The following is a 16,794-nucleotide window of genomic DNA, read 5'->3' as shown; positions in this document are numbered from 1 at the left end:
AAGCACTTGGATGTGTGCCAACAGATCTAGATCTTATGGGGAGGGAGACCCCAGAGGCAACGCAGATGTATTCTCCTACCTGCTGGGCTTTTCTGTGCCTGTCTGGCCATGGTGTGTCCACAGCATCCAGGGAAGATGGGTCTGCTTGAGAGGTCTGTTCCCCAAGCTCAGACTGCACCTCTTTTCCAAAGGACTCATGTTTCTTCCTGCATCCAGGGCAGCGTGTGGTGTATCCACCAGCACAGCTGTGGCCAAAGGCAGTGGCAATGCTGTCCTAACTCTCCAGGTAACTGAGAGAACCTCAGAGATTCTCACCAGACTCCACCGCATACCACGGGACCACTGACGCTGAGCTCTAACCATTTGTTCAGGCTCCTGGACAGCATTCTAGTAAGTGTGGTTACCCAGGTCACTAATAACTCATTGGTTGGCCCTTATACTCAAAGACAGAAGAGCTCTTTCCAGGAGGCCCAGCTGAAACACCACATCCAAATTTGATGAGCATGGTAAGTCTACAAATCCAACGAGTTTGACAAATCCCAAGTAGGGTAAATACAAAGAAAACCACACCAAGACACATCACAGTGAATTTTCTGAAACCGGAGTTAGAGAGAAAATCCCAAAAGCAACCAGAGAAGGAGAAATACAGAGAGAACGATATAAAAAATGTTTTCTTTTTGGAAACAATGCAAGCCAGTAGTCAATGGGGTGACATCTTTAAAACAGTGAAAGAAATTTAATCTAGAATTCTACACTCTACAAAAATATCTTTCAAAATGAAGGCAAAATAAAGAGTTTTTAAGACACTAGCAGACTGGCACTGCAAGAAATGTTAAAGGAAGTTCTTTTTTTAAAAAAAAGATTTTATTTATTTATTTTATATATATATGTGTGTATATATATATATATAGAGAGAGAGAGAGGAGGAGAGCACCCATGAGTGGGGGGAGGGGCAGAGAGAGAGGGAGAAGCAGGCTCCCCACTGAGCTGGGATCCCAATGCGGGGCTCGATCCCAGGATCCTGAGATCATGACCTGAGCCAAAGGCAGATGCTTAATCAACTGAGCCACCCAGGTGCCCCAGAAAATTCTTCAAGTAGAAAGAAAATGACGTCAGGTGGAAAGCTGGATTTACAAAAAGTAGTGGAGTATGGAAATGGAAAAAATGTAGATAAATGTAAAAAAAATTTTTTAAACAAAAGCCCACTTTAAGAGTGATTGTTTGCAATGATATTTGTGGCACTCTGGTGGTTCATAAATGTTATTAAAAAATTAAAACTTGATTAAATATACTTAAATTATAGGTGTCACATATACTCATTTCATCCAAATACAAACAGAAAGTAATAATAATAAACCCTTCCAACCTGTTCCCCAAAGGAAATAATGCTTGATACATATCCTTCTACGCATTTTGTATATTAAACATAAACATATAAAAACATATATGGAGTATAGATTGCTATTGTATGTGGAATATTTCATATTATTCTGCCATATGCGTTTAAAAACAGTTATTAAAATATTTTTTTCTCAAATTTTAATCTCCTTAAGAGACAGTTGATTGCTTAAAACAAAATATCAACAAGGTACTGTGGCTCTTATTGGATATTGAAAGGTATAATCTATGACAACCATAGCACAATGGACAGGAGAGGTGAAATGGAAGAATGCTGTTGTAAGATACTTGCATCATATCTGACATGGTATAACATTTGAAACCAGACTGTGAGAAGTTAAATATGCATATTTTAAATCCCAGAGCAACTCCTAAAAATTAGAACAAAGAGATGTAGTTTATTGGATATTAGAGGGGAAAATGGAATAAAAAACCACAATTAATCCCAAAGAAAGAAGAAGAAAGGGAAAAAGGAAAAAAGAACAGGTGGGACAGAATTCCAATTAATAAATGTCAAAGGATTGAGGGAGACAGAAAAATCACCATAGAATTCCATGGAAGTAATGGAGGCAAGATACTCCAATGGATGTTAGAATTAGTGGGCAAAAGTTTAAAAAGAAGCAGAACATTTGCTAAGTCTCAAAGTGTCTCACACCCCAAAGTTACTAATGAAAAGCAAAATAGTATAATACCATGCAGGAATCTGACAGACACCATCTTCACCAAGTGATTATGAATTCCCTGATATAATGCACATTGCCCCAGTGGTGTTCTTCTCAATAATGCTTAACCTCAAATAATTATGTGAAAACATTAGACAAAGCCAGATTGAGGAACAGTCTACAAAACGCCTGACCATTACTCTTCAAAAGTGTCAAGTCGTGAAAGACAGGAATACTGAAGAACTGTCACAGATTGTAGGAGACTAAGGAGATGTTCCAACTAAATATGATGTGGGATCCTGGGGTCAAAAAGAATCCTAGTGGAAAAACTGGTAAAATCCAAATAAATTCTGTAGTTTAGTTAATAGTATCATACCAATGTTAATTTCCTGGTTTTCATAATTGCACCATGATTTAGGTATTAACATTAAGGGAAGCTGAGTGAAAGTTCTATGATAACTCTTTATACTCTTTTAGCAACTATTCTGATATTTTTAAATTATTTCAAAATAAAAAAGCTTAAAAAATAATACCATTTACAATAGCATAAAATATATGAAATGCCTAGGGATTTATTTCACAAGATATATACAAGACCTGAATGCTAAAATCTACAAAGCAATGCTGAGAGAAATTAAAGACGGCATAAAGAAATAAAGAGATATACCATGTTCATGGATCCAAAGACTTAATACTATTAGATGTCAATCCTGTCCTCAATGATCTATATATTCAACATAATCCCAATTATGTTGTCTTTTTGTAGAAATTAACAAGGTGATTCTAAAATTTAAATGGAAATGCAAAGGACCTAGAATCGCTAAAGCAATTTTCAAAAAGAACAAAGTGGGAGGATTTATACTATTGAATTTTAAGACCTATTATAAAGCAATAGTATGGCATTGACATAAGGATAGATATCTAGATCAATGGAACAGAACAGAGAACCCAGAAATGGTTCCATATATATATGACCAATTGATTTTTTAAAAGGGGGCCAAGGTAAATCACTGGGAAAAGCAAAATCTTTAAAACACATGTTGGTGCAACAACTGGATATCTATATGTAAAAATATAAACCTCAACCCCTACCTCACATCATACACAAAAATTAACTTGAAAGAGAACACAGACCTAAACATAAAGGCCAACACTGTAAAACTTCTAGAAAACATAGAAAAAATTTTTGTGACCTTGGGGTAGGCAAAGGTTTCTTAATAAGACCCAAATTACCAAAAACATAAAAGTAAAACTGGGCAAAGTGGAGGTCATGAAAATGAACAACATCTGCATTTCAAAGGACCTGTTAAAATGAATGACAAACCACAGCCTGGGAGAACAGGTTTGCAGTACACCCATATGGTAAAAGACTATCAGAAAACATAAGAACATTTTTGCAACTCTATGGTAAGGCAAACAGTGCAACATTGGACAAAAGCTTTGAACAGCTACTCCACAGAAGAAGATGTGAAATGATCAATCCACTAGCCTGGAGTGCTCCCCCCATCCTCTATTTCACTAAGTCCCTCCCTTACTTGAAGTCTTTGCTCAGATTTCACCTTCTCAGTGAGACCTCCCCTCACATTTTAGTGACTCCTACACTCTGCCCCTACCTCTCCCACCACACACATATCCCAGATCCACCTCCTGCATGCTGATCTTTTCCTTTTTCTATAGCACTTATCACTTGCTACCACATTGTGAAGTTTACATAGGCTTATTTTTCATTATTTCTCCTGTGAGAATGAGCAAGGATTCTGGTGTTTTATTTTTTTTTCCCACTGATGTGTCCCAAGTGTCCACAATAGTACCTGGCACCTAGGTGTTCAAAAATATCCCTTTTATAAATAAGGGAATGAAAAAATGGCCACCTTTATGCCTTTGTTTTGGTTTTGGTATCCTGCAGTTTAACTATGATATGTCAGGGCATGAATTCATTTTTATTTATCCTGCTACAGACTCAGTGTGGTTCTTGAATCTAAAGATTCCCATCTATTATCAGTTCTGAAAAATTCTTGGCCATTATATCTTCAAGTATCCGCCCCCCTTCAGCCCTGTTCTTTTTGTTGTTTTCTTCTGAAACACCAATTGGATGTAGAGTATACTGTTAACTCTATCCTTCATGTCTGTTACCACCTTTTTTTTTTCCTGATCTCTTTTTCTCTCTGTGTGTCTCTAGGTAATTTCTTTGAGTATACCTTCCATTTCATGAATTCTGTTTTCAGCTACATCTAATTTGCTCTTTTACCAAAAATTGAGGTTTTAATACTATTTAATAAGATTTTCATAACCAGTTGTCTCGTTCTTTTTCAAGTTTATTTGTTTTTTTTTTTGATAGTATTTTGCTAATTGTCCATAGTTTGGTTTCTTGTTTTCCTTTCTTACAACACTAAAAAAAAAGTTTATTTAAGTTTCCTACTCATTGCATTTATTTGGTGAACTTGGGGTTCTAACTTGGGATTGGGATTGCCTGTTTGATGGTTCTATATTTGTGGGAATCCTATGAGGCCAGGTTGAGGGGGATTTGAGTTTGCTTCCAGTAGCTGGACCTTACCAGAGATATCTTTACATTGATTTTACAGTTTGGGGTTTCTGGATCACAAAGATGGTGTAAATCCAACCTCCAAACTCGTGAAGTACGGGACTGTGGATATGAATTCTCAGAGGAGATTAGTTTTCTAAATAGAGATGAACAAGTTACCTTGTTATCCTACTTGCTCCCTTGCTTGCTATCTCTTTTTGCCAGCTCTGTTAGTCAGGGTAGCCTAAGTTCTGCTTCAGTAACAAACAGTCCTTTCACTGGTGAAACCTAACAAAGGCTTATTTCTTGAAGCTCTTGCAAAGTTTGCAGGGAATCTGAGCAACTCAGATTGGAGAGGCAACTGTCCATCATGGAGCCAGTCAATGATCCAGGTATCATCAATCTCAACACAACTCTACCATCTGAGTGTGCAGCATCCTCAGGCACCTGGGGATGGGGGTGGGAGAGAGCACTGGAGAATCTGGCACTGGATGTTGATCGCTTTAGTCTAGAAGTGGCTCACTTCTCTTCTTCTCAGCACCCTTTGGCCAGAACCAGTCCCAAGGATAGGCTAATTGCAAGGGGCAGGAAACCTCTGCGCCTGGAGGAAGAGGAACGTTGAAACTGGGGGTGCTAGAAGTCATCACTCTTCCAGCAGGTGGAATTCACCTAGATGCCCATTCCTTGGAGTGGGAGCCCTCTGAGCCAGCCTGGCTTTTGGCATGGATGCTGGTCCCAACACCCCACCTTGCACATGCCCAAGGCCCTCTCCTGTTCCTGAGCACCTTCCCTGCGAGGATGCTGGGACTGTCCAACGCCCTGAGGTTGCTTCGGTGTCAGGATCAGCTCCTCACTCTCCATTTCAGATCCCCTTAGTTTGGGCCCCTGGGTGACTCCTCTACTTTCTGTAAGCTCTGTTGCATATTGCAAATAATGTTTATTGCATTTTATGTAGCATTCCCAGGTATTTCATTTCAGGGGGTAAGTATTATTATTATTATCCACACTTCATAGGTGAGGAAACAGGCAGAAAGTTTCAGCAATCTGCCCAAGGACACACATCGGGGCTCCTGGAGCCTTGCTTCTCAGCCAGGCCTGTCTGATCCCACAGCTACCTCCTTCTCTGGCCTTCCTTGGGACAGAGAGGGATGGTGTCTGGCACAGAGACCCGGCACAGGCTTCCCAGAGGAGGCAACCTTTGACCTGGTCTGCAAGGATGTGAGGTCGGGGTGTGAGGGGACCGAGACCCATGTTGGCTGCTCCATAAATATTTGCTGAATAAATGAATACATAAATAGCCAGCTAGAGGAAAGAGGGTGAATAATTGCTGTTGGTAAAGTGTGAGTCAGTTTCTTGCAATGGCTCGTGTTTGACCCACAGTTTTTCTACCTGCTCTTGCCTAATTTCCCAAGCTAAACAAACTGGGAAGCACTTGTGGGAATTCCAAGGAGTGAGTCTCTCTTGCAGGCTCAGCCGTGGCAGTTAAGCTAAAAGGACAAGCCTGTCTGAGCCCTCAGCAGAAGTGGCACAGAGGACCCAGCCGGGAGGTCAGCCCTGGCGCCCATGCCGAGACTGTCATCGGGGTGGCGCGAGTCCCCAGGCCGTCCCGCCAGCTCACCTGGGAGGAGCGAAAATAAACAGAGAAACTCTGGGTTGAGCCTGGACTTCGGTCAGAGCTCCTTCATAAACACCCTCCCTTGGTTTTAGTGCAGGGAGGGAACTTGAGTCCCTGGCCTGGAGGAAGGATGAGATCCAGAAGGGCCCCCCCTCCCCCCGAGGCAACCGTCCAGGGAACCCTAGCACGTCGGCCTCAGGTGGGAAGTGGGGCACCACACAGCACTCAGGGCAAAGCGGAGGGGCCAGATGCCTTTCAAGTACTTCTAATTTCAGGTAATGAGAGAGCTTGCAGAATAAAATCAGGAGGCCTTGTGGGCAGACTCCAGTTGAGGCTCTCTTGGGAACATTTAGAAGATGGAAATATTGTTGTCTGCTCAGATGGCTGGGATGTTTCAGAAAGGCAGCCCGTCCTTATCGATCTCCTCCTGGGGGCCGGGCTCGAGTCAGTGCTTTCACACCCATTAACTTAGGCAATCCTCATAAAAGCCTGCAAAACAGGCATCATTATCCCTGGTTCTCACGTGAGGGATCGAAGATGCGGTGGTTAAGGAAGTTGCTCCAGGTCACTTAGCTGGAAAGTGTGGCCTGGGGACCCCGCTTCTCCATTAGGTACGGCAGGCATGTGTCTCAACGCCATTCTTAGGGGCTCACGGACATCTGTTCGATTTTGCCTACTGTGGACAAATGTTGAAGTATTTGAAATTTTATTTAAAAAATTTAAAATATAGATACTATTATGGTGTGGGCATGAATGTCACCATGCAGCTCCGAGGGATTGTAACTTGGCCTGGCCCCCCCCAGAGGCCAGGTTCTCGAGGGGTCCCGGAAGAGCATGCGGGTGATGCTGTGGGCAGCCCCGGTGCACCTGACATTAGACAGAGCTCTAGCAGAAGGGTGCGCGCCTTTCCCAGCCCCCGCACACGGCATAACATCGCCATTCCTGCCCTGGACTTGGGTGGTGGGGCGTCCAAGGCAGGCTTCTAAAGATGGGGAGTACTGAGCAATAGAGAATCTGCCCTTTTGCTTGTGCATTCGGTCACACTGTGGCCTTTGTTTTTTAATAAACATTTAATTTTAAAAGTTTTTTTAAAAAAGACTCATTTGAGAGAGAGAGAGAGAGAGAGAGGGTGTGCGTGTGTGCACAGGACTGGGGGAGGGGCAGAAAGAGAGAATCCTCAAGCTGACTCCCCGCTGAACATGGAGCCCAACAACACGGGGCTCGATCCCAGGACCCTGAGATCATGATCTGGGCCGAAATCAAGAGTTGGGCGCTCAACCGCCTGAGCCACCCAAGCACCCCAATAAACATTTAGTTTTAGAATAATTTCGGATTTATAGAGAAGTTGCAAAGACAGCATAGAGTTCCCATACACCCCTCAGTCAGTCTCCCCTGGGTCACCATGGGTCGTGTGCCGATACCAAGAAGCTGACATTGGTCCATTATTAACTTGACTGCCGACTTGATTTAGACTTCCCCAGTTGTCCCGCCGACGTTCTCTCTCTGCTCCAGCGTCCGAGCTGGGGAACGCACTGCACGTGGTCTTCTTGTCTCCCCAGGCTCCTGTGGGCCATGTCATGTTGTTTTTTGATACCTGCTCTGGGCCAAGGCGAGGGCCCTAGAGGTGAGCGGGGAGAGCTTTGGACGCCGGCAGCTCGTGGTCCAGGGAGCCAGGTGGACATGGGCAAACGCTTGCATCGTGGTGAAAAGCCTGCAGGACGACGTGGCCTGGCGCGGCGAGCCTGGACACAGGCAGCTCTGCCCGGAAAACCAGTGAAGGCGGGCCTGGAATGCTCTGGAATTGCTTTGAAAGGAGGGGAGCCTGATTGAAAAGCTATCTTGAATAATAACATCTAGCACTGTATTTTAATGGGATAATTGTTTTATATTTATAAAGATTCTTAATTATCTCCAGCAAATGCATTTAGCTCACTTGGTAATTGAATTAAGGAAAATGTCCTTTCAAGCATTGTGAGTCGTTGCTATAATAAAAAAGAAAGAATAACTTTAAAGCACTTCCCCACATGACCTAGACAAACTCGTTATTACTGAAAGCTGAGTAATTCCATTAAGGACCCAGTTGGCTCTAATATAACAGGTATTCTAGAGATGCCGGATTAAAATTGCAACAGACAATGGAAATTTCCTTCCTTTGGGGACCCCTTGATGACCCCCATTTAGAGCTGGTCCTTCCCTCCTGGGCCCTGGATGAGCTGCTATTTCTGCGCCTGCATCACAATCACACCGTGTTGTGATCACCTCTGGGTCTGTCTCACACCCTTTTACCGCCCCCCTTGGTGTCTCGAGAGCAGGGGCTGCACCTTGCCCACTCGGTGTCACTCCCGAATTGAGTTCTTCCACGGTTTCTTCAGAAAGCACCTTCTCCACGTTGTATCTTTGGCTGGACGTGGTTTTTTTTTTTTAGCTTCATTGCAACAACCGCGGGATTGCAAATGTCCAGGTTACCGGAACGCTGGCGACAAGGGGGTCCCACAGCATCGAGGAGACCGTGCCTTGATGGCCCGAGTCCCCGGGCTTGGCAGGCAGCTCAGGGGTGGGGGTGGGCGGGACCCCAGGAGGATCCCGGACAGATTGGCCGTGAACTTGGAAGAAAATCAGTGTTCATCCTGGAGTTCACTGAATCGTAATCGTGTCTCGAGTGGCACGGCCACTTCCTGGCTCTTGCACGGCCCAGGTGAGCCTTCTGCTGATGGGGGAGCTCCTGCCCCACCCCCATACCGCCCATCTGCGGAGCCAGAGTAGCCCTTGCGTCTGGTAGGACTTCCTACAGTCACCTGCAGGGGTGGGGCGGCTGGAGTAGGGTGGCTCCCTGGTTCTTTCAGAGGTGCATGGATTCAACAAGCAATTATTGAGTGCCCACGATGCCCAGACGCTGGGCCGGGCTCTGCTGATATGGCGGGGAGCCAGCCAGACGGGCCACTTAATGCACCGAGTCTACAGTCCAGCGTGGGGACCTGCACTGAATGGTAAACGAAAGAAGAAACAGAGTAACTACAGACTGATAAGTGTTATCCACCCAGGCAATAAATCGGGGGTGTGAGGGAGGTGTTGGCGGGGCTGGAAGGCACTGCCCGCCCTCTGGACGCCTGCCACCCACCCGAGCCTGCAGGGGCCGGGGCAGCCCTGGACCCGCTCCCTTACCAGCCTCTCTCACAGCCGATGGCCAGTCCTCGCCACTCTCAACTTGGCTCCTCCCTTCTTCCTCTCCCTGTCACCTTCTCATGCCAACTCCAGCGTGCCCGTGGAACCTCAGGTTGTCCTGCTGCCAACCGCCCCATCCTCTCTCATGTCCTAGTTCCGATGCTCCAACAGAGACCCCGCTTGTCCCCCTCTGCATCGCCTGTCCCAGGTGGGGACCACTCGGGTGCAATCAACTGAGGTGGGTGCAGAGCGAGTGACCCGGGACGTGGGTGCTCAGGAGCGGGGGCGGTGGGCGTGATGGGCACAGCCAGGGGCCTCCCATGCTGCAGAGAGGCGTGGGGCCTGGGATGGGGTCCTGCTCTATCCCCTTATCACGTCTTAACACCTCGGTGCCTTGGGTGAGGTGTGCCCGGCACCCCACCTACCTACGCACGTGCATGTGCCGTGGGGGGACTCCGTCCTCTGCTGCGGACTTCTGCTGTCCCCTGCTCTGATCACCCCACAAAGTGTCCTGGGCCTGTCAGAGGCAGGAAACTCGGAGTGATTTTGTAACTTCTGTAACGATGGACGGATGTAAGGGCTGCTTTGCTGCCCATAGTGAGGTTTCAAAGGGCAGCTCTGGGCGGGAGCTTGTTATCCATTTTTATAGAATTCCACATCCTTTCTGAATCTCGGGATTACAAAACAGCCACTGAGAAATCATGCACCCCATTAACATCGAGACTTTTATGTATTTACAGTTCAGCTTAAATTTTTACCAAGAGAGGTTTTCAAAATGTAACATGTGTTAGTCACTGCGTGAATTGCGAAACCAAGGGAATATCTCCAAAGTGCTGGCCTTGACAATGTAATCTGGCAAGGCTCGGGGACGAATAAAAATAACACTTCTCAGCATCGCTGTCTCAAAGGGTAGGAGGGATCTGGAGCCCTCCCCGAGCCCATAGGTAGTTGGTTTGCATGAGCAGGATGGTGGCTGGTGAGCCAGGGACAGCGGGAAGAGAGCGTGTCTGCGGCGTCAGGGGGCCTGGTGTGAGTTCTGCTACTCACTGGCCAGGTGACCTTGGGCGTTTTCCAGACCCTTCTGTGCAGGGAGAGGCGCCCAGGTGGTACCGCAGTGATGGAAAGTTCCCACTCTGCCCCACTGACTCCCAGGTGATGTGAAACCCAGAGGCACTCGTGCCCGTCCCCACGCCGAAATCCCAGGCAGCCCCCTGGGAGGCTGGAGGGAGGTGGCGCCCCAGCTGTCCGGCTAGCTTGGTTTCTAAACACAGCAAGCCTGCACCTCCCTGCTGAGCCATGAGCCTGCAGGTGGCTTGCTGAACACGTGGTTTCTGGAAGCGACATGCAAGTTAGCATTTGCACTCTTTGTCTGGGTTCCCCGGGTTTGTTTTTCCTGCGCTTACAGTCCTGAAATATTCCTGATTGTGTTTATGTTGAGGCAGGACACGTGGAGGCAGGGGGCTCCTGCACCAGGATCTGCTGGGCCCTGCCTCCCCCATCCTCCCGCAGAGCACCGGCAGGTGCCGCAGCCGGGATCCTGAGCCAGCCGCGTGCAGAGGCATCCAGGGCACCTGCCCACCCCCGCCTGCCGCCCGCGGGCGTCTGTTATCAGTGCCAACTGCGTCACACCTTCTACCCGGAATGCCCCTGTCCATAGGGGACGTTGGCTTTCGGGGGAAGGCCTGATTTCTGACCCTCACGCCACCAAGGAGTGAGCACTGGGATTATTCCCATTCCACAGATGACAAAACAGAGGCTTGAGAGTGGCTGGCATGCCCCAGGTTACACAGGCAGTGCAGACAAAGCCGGGGTCAGAAGCGGTCATCGTTTCTATTCCGAATACCCTTCTCCAGCTGTCCCTCCTCCGAGGTGTTGCCCCCAGTTCCTCACCACGATATGGGACGGCCTGGAGCCTCCCTGATAGCGCCTGCGAGGCCCCGTGTGCGCCTTCCCCTTGGCTCCATCCGGGCCTCTCTGTTGGCTTGGATCATAGCCACCTAACCAAACCCCTCCTGCTCTCCGGCACTGCTTTTTAAACGGCTGGTGTCTTGCTTGCCTGTCACGACTGTGAACCCCAGGAGGACAGGAGCCCTGGGCTGGCGGCCCCATGCCCCGTCCCGGCTAGCCACGCAGTCGACTCTCAACCTCGCCTGTTGACCGGTGACTTGTTATTCCCTGAGGCTGGGTTCCACGTGTCCGGCCACAGGAGGCTAGGTCCGCCCCCCTCCCCACCCCCTGCCCCCAGGTCCTTGGCTGGCCAGCATTTCAAATGATATTGTTTCATATTAAATTATTTAAAATTCCATGGACCCTGGTTTCACAATCAAATAATTCGATCTTGTTTACAAATGGAATTTTTACTTTTTGACGGTTTCTAGCTTTGCTGGGCTGGATGGTCAGTGAAAGTGTGTCCTCCCGTGCCCTCCCGCGCACCTCTGCTGCCTTCCCTGGGGGCACCGTGGGGTCTGGGAACCGTCCTGGGGGCTGTGGACGGGTCTGTCCCTTCACTGCATGCGGGGCACAGAGTGTGGGGGGCCTCTCTTGGCCTCCCCTGGCCTCTCTCATCCTCCAGCTTCCGCCAGGAGAACGCCTACAAATAACAGGATTGGAGGGGGCCTTGGATTCCTGTGGTCCCAACACCCCTTTTGATAGGTTAGGAAACCAAGGTGCGAGATCCCGGGCCCTGTGGCTGGCTTGGGCCCCGGCCCCAGGTCTTCTAACGCTCTTGTCCAGGGGCTGCTCTACATGTCTCTCTTCCTCCACCGAAATCCCTGTTAGCTGGTACGACTGCTTTGGGCTACAGGGACACAGATGTGGAGAGACATGAGCTGTGACCTCTGGAGCTCATCATCTGGGTGTTGGGGTGGGGACAAGGGGACGAGAAGTGTCTAAGGAAGAGGCCGTGACTCAGTGGTCATAGGAGGGGGTAAAGGGCCCCGAAGCGCCAGGTGGGGTGGAGGCAGCAGGTGGAGCATAGGGAACAGTGTCTGCAAAGCCACGGACGCGGCTGAGCTTGGTGGCCCAACCCGCGTCAAGGCGGATGATTAGACCCAGCATGTGAATATCTTAACCAGAGGGCTAAATTTCAGTCTTTCCCAACAAGTCCCCTTATCACCCTGGAGGCTGCCTCCGTACCCAGCGGTGCCACCTTCACTGGCAACAGGTTTGCAGCCTCTCTTCTGGAACCTTCTCTAGGCCAGTAATGGTGCAGGGACAGATGGGCTTCATTGTTTTGTGGTCACTCACATGAGTGACCTGGGTTGGCCCCAGCAGCAGCCCCGCTGAGCTTGGCTCAGAATGGCATCTGGCTGTTTCCACAAGTGGCCGGCTCTCTGAGGTCAGAGCCGAACCTGCTAAGGAGGCCACACAACGGGCTGTCTCTGCAGGCCCCCCCAAGGGGCCCAAGGCAGGCGTCCCAGCCAGCCCCGGGCTGCAGAGGGCTGCCTCCGGAGAGGCTCAGAGAAAGCTGGCTGATAATGTCCCAGCTGACTTCCCAGCTGCAAGGTGGGCATTCATTCTACCAAACGTCCCGGGAGCCGAATGCTGGGCAGGGCCTATGGGCATGAGCAACTGGCTGCTGGCTAGGGCTCCTGCCCATCCCCCCAGGGTCCCTGAGACGTCCCTCAGCCCTGGAGCCCACTCCCGGGCTCCGTGTCTCGGCTGCATCACTACGGCCCTTGCGGTCCCCGCCTTGCAAGGCTGTCCCCGAGGGGGTGCCTGAGACAGATCAGAAACTACTCAGGACGCAGTGATCCCTGGGCTGGCAGGGGTTTTCGGAGAGGGGACGCTGGTCCTCGTCGATGGAGGTGTGAATCCAGCCACACTGAAAATGCATGCACAGTTTGCGTGGAACCCACACTTACTAGGAATCTGGTGGCCCGGTGTCGGAGAGGGTGACAGAGGATGGGCCCCTGGATCTAAAGGCTCTGAGCAAGAGGGAGGTGCGTCTGCCTGCATGTGTTGGGATGGACAGATCTCTAGAATAAAAAGGGCAAAGAACGCAAGATGCCAAACAAAATCTGATCCATTTTGAGTTAAAAAGGGGGAAGAGATCGATGGGGGTATGGCTGGGGGTGAATGCCAGGAGTCGATTCCTCCTGTCGTGAGCTCTCCTCCAAGTGCTTATGGGCCCGTAACTCGCCAGGTCCTTGGAGGGCCCAGGAAGTGGGTATTACCATTTGGCCCCCTCTGTGGATGAGGGCTCCACTGTCGGGGAGGTGAGGGCCCTGCCCGGATGTGTGGGGGTGCAGGCCACGAGCCCCTGTCCGGCATGCTGCTGACGCAAGGCCTCGGGCCGAGCTGGGAGCTTCCACTCTTCACCTTTTCTGTGTTCTCTGTGGCTCCTCTCCAACTGCAAGTATGACTTTATTTTAGAAAACGTCAACAGGGGTATCTGGAGGGGTGTAACAGCGTTTTGTTCCTTGGCTGCGTTTTTCTGTATGAAAGATAGAAACACGGTCATGCCATTTTATTTATTTATTTATTTATTTATTTTTTTAAAGATTTTATTTATTTATTTGAGAGAGAGAGAATGAGAGAGAGCGAGTACATGAGAGGGGGGAGGGTCAGAGGGAGAAGCAGACTCCCTGCCGAGCAGGGAGCCCGATGAGGGACTCGATCCAGGGACTCCAGGATCATGACCTGAGCCGAAGGCAGTCGCTTAACCAACTGAGCCACCCAGGCGCCCGGTCATGCCGTTTTAAAAACTCAACCCCCCCAAAGAGAAAACTGGGTCCCTAGGAAGAGAACTGAAGAAAGCACCAGGATTCCAGAAAGTGAACCCTCAGGGGCCTCAGGGGGGCTCCTCGGTGCTTGCTTACAGGTCAGCTCTGTTTCCTGTGGTTTCCAGAATGTGGAAGGTGGAAGACCCCTGGACAATTTCTGGTCCAAGTCCTCATTTCATGGGGGGCCAAATAAGGCCAAGAGAGGGGCTGCCTTGCTCTCAGTGTCCCCTGGGCCCCACGTAGGGCCTGCCCTGATGCTCTGAACCCGAAGCTGGAGGTGAGGACACCCCCTATTTCTCTGCCATGGTTGCTCGATAACCAAGTCAAAGTGGCCAAGGGCCTCTATTTAGTCCCAGACAGGATCCAAAGACCCCCTGGGACAGAACTGTCTCCTGTCGGCCTGGGCCCCGAACGGCTGCCTCCCTGGTATGACCCTGGCCCCAGTCCCGCACACACTCGACCTGGCAGGCCTGCTATGCCGCTCACCGCGGCTGTTGGGAGGGTGACGTTGCCATTGGTGACCACAGGTATCCTGGTGGCCCGGTGCGGGAAGGCCACTTGAGGCGCTCATGAGGGCCGAGTTTGCACGGGCGACAGTGGTGTGGCAGGCATTCAGCTCTGCCCTTGCCAGAGCCGCCCCCCCCCGGCCTCAGTTTCCCCTTCTGTAGAACAATGGGGGTGGCCTAGAGGACTTCAAACCTTTAAGATGGTCTTCTTCCTGGCCTTGCTCCTGCTTCAGGTCAGAGGAAGGACAGACCAGTGGATCTTGGGGATCTTGGTCCTATCTCCATGGAGACCTGCCCACCCGATCTCTGTCCAGTCTCCTGATGGTCACTGGGGAAACGGTGGGACGGTGGGCTCCAGCCCCAGGCTTCCTACTGGTTGGTGACTTTGATTTTTAGACCCTTGGAAACTTGGTAATGGAGGGTGCCCATAAAGACAAAGGGCCTCATTCTACAGAGAGGAATTACACCGTGAGGCGCTGTGAAGGCAGCAGAGTCTGGCCAGCAACCCCCCAAGACCTGGTTTGCACCCCATGCCCCTCCATCACAAGCCCTCACCCCCAGAGGCTGGACTTAGAGCAGCAATTCTGCCCCATCCCCGCTGTGGGCTTCCTTCATTCTTGACGTCTGTCCGCTTGCAGAAGGGGTCTTCTCTCCTACATGGACCCCTAAGCTCCACCCTTATTTCCCTGAACCAGGCTCCTGGCTTCTGCCTTACAAGGGAGGCCTCAGATGCAGGGGCTGGGGGTCTCAGTGCTCGGTGACCGAGGAGCTTAGACTGCCTTGGAAGTTGGGAGTTGCCCATCCCTTCCACAGCGATGGTGGGATGGGGTGGCCCAGAGTCTAGAGCACGGATGCGGTCTTGGCCATCTGCGCTTGAGACCAGGAGCACATCTCCTCTCGGCCCCATCTGGGACCTGGTCTCTGGCCTCGGCCCTGGCACGCATCCGTGACCCTTCTGGGGACTGAGTGTGGACAGGGCTTTGTGTGTAGACTCGGTACTGAGTCAGACACACCTTCTGTGAAACTTGGTCCCAGAGCTGGTGGGGGGCACAGCTGTGGCCAGTGAGCATAGAAACTCCACTCAGGCTGGCTTAGAGGGAACTGACTGGTTCTCGTGACCAAGGAGTCCAAAGTTCAGCTGGACCCCCTGGCTCGCACGATGTCACGGCACGCGTCTGTCCTTCTGCACTCGGCTTCCGTCCAGACCCCCTTCACTGCGCGGTGGCCTTCCCCCACAAGGTGGCAAGGTGACTCCACGGGTCATTCTGCCATTCAGCAATCTCAGCGCCCCCTCAGAGCCCTGATTTGGCCCAACCCTGCCCTTGCGTCCCGAGTGGACCACCACAGTGTGCCGCTGGGCCAGGCATGGCTCACGTACCCGGCCAGGAGCCCCGTTGGCCCAGCCCCGCCCAAACCATAAGGACCACAGTGGGGAAGGAAAAGCCTGGGGCTTGGGGCCAACAGAACCACAGATGTGTGGCACGCCGGGCAAACCAGCGCCTGTTAAGAGAGGGCTCGGGGTGGGGGGCACACACCACGGGCCAGCAGCTGTCCTCTCTGGGGGCTCCACGCTCCTGCCCTTTTCCCACAGGCCCCCGGTTTCCCCTCGAACACTGGCTCGCCTGGTACTGTCGCTGCCCTGGTTTGACACGACACAGGTGGTGTGAGCACCCCCGGCCTGTCAGGGAATCCCCAGCAGCTTCTGTCGAGCCCACCCCAGGCAAGAAGCAAAGGTTGTCCGCACACCCGACGGCCCCTCAAGGTATATGGGGGCCATCTTTCTTTAGAGAGCGTGGGGGTTGTGTCAGGTTGAATCCTGTCCCCCACCCCCACAAATTCACATCCACCTGGAACCTCAGAACATGACCTTATTTGGAAATAGGGTGTTTGCAGCTGTAATTAGTTAAGATTATGTGGGCCCTAAACCCAATGGCGGTGTCCTTGTGAGGAAGAAGCCATGAAGGATCCTCCCCTGAAGCCTTCAGAGGACGTATGGCCCCGCAGATACCTTGGTTCTAGACTCGTGGCCTCCAGAATTGTGACAGAGTGTCTATTGTGTTAAGTCGGCCAGCTTGCGGTCCTCCATTATGGGGGCGCTAGGAGATGAACACAGGTGTCCAGGAGGATCTCGAGCTGCGTGGGGCGACAGGCCGGTGTGTCTGGGCCGAAGGGGTGGTCCCGGGGGTGGGGCCTCACCCTGTGACAT

Source organism: Halichoerus grypus, chromosome 8, assembly GCF_964656455.1.
Source record: "Halichoerus grypus chromosome 8, mHalGry1.hap1.1, whole genome shotgun sequence".
NCBI lineage: Eukaryota > Metazoa > Chordata > Mammalia > Carnivora > Phocidae > Halichoerus > Halichoerus grypus.
Note: the sequence above shows the minus strand (reverse complement) of the source record.